Source organism: Hippopotamus amphibius, chromosome 11 (genome assembly GCF_030028045.1).
Source record: "Hippopotamus amphibius kiboko isolate mHipAmp2 chromosome 11, mHipAmp2.hap2, whole genome shotgun sequence".
In the NCBI taxonomy this organism is placed as follows: Eukaryota; Metazoa; Chordata; class Mammalia; order Artiodactyla; family Hippopotamidae; genus Hippopotamus; species Hippopotamus amphibius.
The window spans coordinates 92448239-92453112 of record NC_080196.1 but is presented as its reverse complement, the minus strand read 5'-3'; the positions used below and the strand labels follow the sequence as shown (position 1 = coordinate 92453112).

At 41.5% G+C, this 4874-nt stretch overlaps 1 pseudogene; it reads right to left on the bottom strand.

Annotated features, from left to right (window-relative positions):
• Positions 1-1660: 1660 nt before the first annotated feature.
• LOC130830929 (protein NipSnap homolog 3A-like) lies at positions 1661-3171 on the bottom strand (annotated as a pseudogene).
• Between the last annotated feature and the right edge of the window lie 1703 nt (positions 3172-4874).

Below are 4874 nucleotides of genomic sequence, written 5' to 3'. Positions count from 1 at the left end.
AGATTTCACTATATGAGTTTTAGGGGACACAAATATTCAGTCCATAACAAAAAATGGCATTGATCAAGAAGAAAAAAGAAAAGTTGTCTTAAAAAAAAAAAAGCAAACTAACAAAAACTATGCAGAGAGCTCTCTAATGATCTCAGATTTTAAAAGAAATGCCTGAAATATGAAAAGAAGCACTTACAACCAAGCAATACTAGCCAGTCTTAATGATACCAGGAAAAACAGAGTTGAAATTGCCCTGAGGCTTAAAATGACAGTGTCAGGGCAGCAAAAGGGGGCTTTGGGCTGAGTTCAGAGCAGGAAGAAGAATGAGGAATAGAAAGGCCCCATGCTTAGGGACAGATGGTGTCATGTTGAAAGCTAACAGAGAAAAACAGGACAATTCAGCTTCTATCTTGCTTTCTCTATCAAGGAAAGAGATCTTCAAACTAAGAAGGCTTGAACAAATATGGTTCATAGGAAATCAAAATCTGAGATAAGCAAGGAGATGATAAGAAAACACCAAGCCCCTCAAATGAGTTCAAGTCCACAGGTCCCGCTGCAGAGAGTTCTGGGGGATTTGGGGGGATTTAGAGAACAGATACATGCTCCAATTTTTAAAAACAAGAAACAGATGGGTTACAGAAAGATAAAAAGTATCAAGACTGGCAACATTTTTTACAGATATGTAGACTTTTATTAGGGCAAGCATTTCCACAGGCATAAATATCTCTTTAAAACAAATAGATGGCCTAAGTAGCTTTGTTAAGCAGTGATCAAAAATGAAGTAAAGGGACTTCCTAGTGGTCCAGGGGCAAAGAATCTGCCTTGCAACTCAGGGGACGCAGGTTGTATCCCTGGTCAGGGAACTAAGATCACACATGCAACTGCACAACTAAGCCTGAGAGCCACAACTACTGAGTTCACATGCCTCAACTAGAGAGCCTCAAGAGAGAAGCCTGTGTGCCTCAGTGAAGATCCCACATGCTGCAACTAAGACCCAATGCAGCCAAAAATAAATAAAATTAAATTCAAATAAAATTTTTTAAAAAAATGAAGTACAAATTAGGAAAATTAATTCTAAATAAACACATTCAGCATATAAACCAAGTCTTCTGAAGTTCTTTAACACTGAGACCTAATCACATTGTTTTCCAAGTTAGAGCAACTAATAATTAATGTGAAAACCATAATTAATACAGATGACACATGATACTGTGCTTTTCCAAAGTCAAGAAATATATTTGATGTAATATTTTTATGAATCACATTTGCTATCACAAAATAAACTTTACTGAACCAAAAAAATTGTTAAAAAATCTCAGAAAAAAAGACATGACGAAAAGATAGACATAGTGCATAAATACTGTTAAAATATTGTCACAGGTATGGAAATGTATCACCATTTGAATATAAAAAATGTTATAAAGCAAAGGGTTGTCAAAATACATAAGAGCTATTTTGAAACACATGCAGAATGAAGATCATGAAGTAGTGGCAACTGTTTCTAATGTATAACAGATACTGAAATGCCGTGGGGAAAATTAACAGAAGTATCTCTTGAAGTGGTGGTGACAAAGGACAGAGGTGGCTTTCAGAAATGCAAGGGACATAGCTAATTAACTTACAACCTCCTTCAAATAAAAGCGAGACTCTATGAGAGAATCTAAGCCCCTTACCAGACACATCTTAGAGCAGTTAATGAAATGCTCATTTCAGCAGAAAACAATTTCAACAGTAAGAATGACATAGGAATCAGAAGCATACTTTGCTGTGACACTTGGTAGTTAACATTTTCCCAGTCACCAGAAGTGTGAGATCCTCATGAGGCTGGTGTTCTCCAGCTGCGTGAACATCTGCACACTCATTTCACCAAAGAACATGAACTCTGCTGGGTGCTCTGTGTTCTGGGTGGAGAACTCCAACCAATTTTGTGTAGCCTAAACCAACATGGGCATCAACCGCCATTTTATTTTTTAATTTTTTTTAAAGAGAACTTTATTATTTTTTGGCTGCATTGGGTCTTTGTTGCTGCATGTGGGCTTTCTCTAGCTGCTGCAAACAGGGGCTACTCTTCGTTGCAGTGCATGGGCTTCTTATTGCCCTGCCTTCGCTTGTTGTGGAGCATGGGATCTAGGCACACAGGCTTCAGTAGTTGCAGAACATGGGCTCAGTAGTTGTGGCGCATGGGCCTAGTTGCTCTGCAGCATGTGGGCTCTTCCTGGACCAGGGATCGAACCCGTGTCCCCTGCATTGGCAGACAGATTCTTAACCACTGTGCCATGAGGGAAGTCCATCAACTGCAATTTTAAACACGTCACCCCACAGAGCTGGTCTGCCAGGTTTCATCTGGAAAATAACTGGCTTGTAGACACCTTTGGGTTTTTTTTTTTTTTTTCTATTTTGCACTATGGTAGCCCGTAAATAATCTCAAACTCTTGCTTGTCAATGAAAGCCAAATTTGGAGTAAGAACTTGTTTTGGCATTCCTTATTTTTGGCCAAGCTTTTCTTTTTTTTTCTTTTTTGATAAACTTATTTATTTATTTATTGGCTGTGTTGGGTCTTCGTTGCTGCATGTGGGCTTTCTCTAGTTGCGGAGAGCGGCGGCTACTCTTTGTTGCAGTGCACTGGCTTCTCATTGTGGTGGCTTCTCTTGCTGCGGAGCACGGGCTCTAGGCATGCGGACTTCGGTAGTTTGGCACGTGGGCTCAATAGTTGTGGCTCGAGGGCTGTAGAGTGTAGGCTCAGTAGTTGCGGCTCACGGGCTTAGTTGCTCCACGGCATGTGGGATCTTCCTGGACCAGGGCTCAAATTTGTGTTCCCTGCATTGGCAGGCAGATTCTTAGCCAATGCGCCACCAGGGAAGCCCCTGGCCAAGCCTTTCTGAACTTCAGCTCAAGGAGCAACATTATCATATTTGCAAACGTGAAACACTTTATCCATTCTGCCTCCAGATTTTGCACTCCAGAATCCAACCAAATCAGAGTGAGCTGTCTAAAGATGAATGGTTTTCTAAATATTTTCTGGAAACTCATTTATCTTTGAGGGTTTAAGGCAATAACTATGAAATTCATAGAACATTCCATCATATTGCCAGGGGCCCCCATAGCAAAAGATGAACAGAACTGAGGGGCGGGTGACCATGTGGCCAGAGCCCTAGTCGGGCTACCTTGGAGGACAAGCATGGCAGGGCTTCGGGTGCTGAGAAGGGCAGTCAGTCAGTGGTCCTCCTGGGACTCCTCCCTTTATGGCTTCCCTAATGGAAATCAAGACCTGGCCAATTTTTAAAAGAGTAAATATCTTTTAGTGTTTAAAAGATCATAATTAAACATAATTACATGTGCCAATATCATTCTTATAAAACAAGCTTTACCAAAGAAGTCTTGTTTCTGGGTTGAGACGTCATCAAGGTAAGTCAACACTTTCCTGGGTCAAGATTTCAAGATGCCGTTGTCAAGCTATCCCTATGGACAATGTGGATAAACATGGACTGAATGTCAGGTAAGTAAAGAAGCTGTTTAACTAGTTGAATGACTGAATGTGTATGCTGTTGATGAACTCAATTCTGCCCAAATAATCGTACTGTGTGGTAAGGGGTGGGAGGCAGGCTCTTCTTGCAAAAATCATATATTTGGTACATTTTCTATGACTCATAGATACACAGAAACCAGCTACATAATATTTGATGCAACTGTTTTAAAGATATTTTGACAGCCTGGTAAAACAATGTAATTTTAAAGAATTTTTCTCAAGTGCCAATTAACATAATTACATACATACTCACTTCCTGATCTTCATCCCACTTCTGAGTGAATTTTAGAGGGGCAATAAGGTCAGATTCAGGGGTGAGATGAGGCTTTGCGACATTCATTATTCACGTTACTAGGGCATGAAAAAAGATGTGTTTATATTTTGATGCACCCATTTTGATATGACCAAATCAAAGCAGTCACATCAAAATCCTTTTCCAGGCCTGATTTCCATACATTCATCTGCATCACAGATTTTGGAACTCTATAGCAATAAGGATGGATCTCTTCAGTTCTCCATGAGAGGTTTACTTTCCAGGTTGGCAATAATTCACTGTGCTTCTAATGTTGTGAGGACAGAAAGATGGAGGCTGGTTTTAGAGTCAATATTTGCTACATCTCCACCAAGCCAGATGTTGTCTTCTCGCCTTTGGGAATACAGGTAAAGACGGCATATCATTCCAGGTTCTTTGTAAGTAATAAAAATAAACCCTGGCTGACTAAGCCAGAAAGGACATTATAGGAAGGCTACTGGGTATTGCTTTCAACAGCAGAAGAAGCAAACAATCAGGTCTTGGGAAGGCCCATGGTCAGAGTAGCTCCAGGGATCTCAGTAAAAAACCCAGACACAGCTTCTGTAGGAAGGGCCATCAATAGCTTCAGTTCCACTGGCCATCTGTCCCTTCGTGTCTCTGTCCAAGTTTCAAGTCTTGTCTCATGTGCCCCGCCCTGTGACTGGGACTATTGGGGTCATGTGGATGGAGGAGAGCAGTGTCCCCAAGGGAGAAGGAGAGGCACGGTTATAGAAGAAAGGGGCAGTGTGTGGGAAAAGAAAGAAAAAAATAGACCCACTAAAGACCTGGACTTCAGTCAAACACTCATTTTCAAAAATACAGGTTTGGCCTCACCTGGTTTATGTAAATAAGGGGTTTTGTTGGCTGCAAGCACAGTAAGAGTGCTAAGGCAGCCATGGCGGTCCCAGCATCAGTAAGACGATACCCCTCCAAAGGATCCGGCATGGCCCGGGGACCTTCGCCATGGCCCCCTGGGTGGCCCTCCTCTGTGATTCTAGCTCTGGGACACTTCCTCTCTTTCATTCTCCACCTCTAGGAATGGCAGCTTCTTCCTGTAGTTACGAA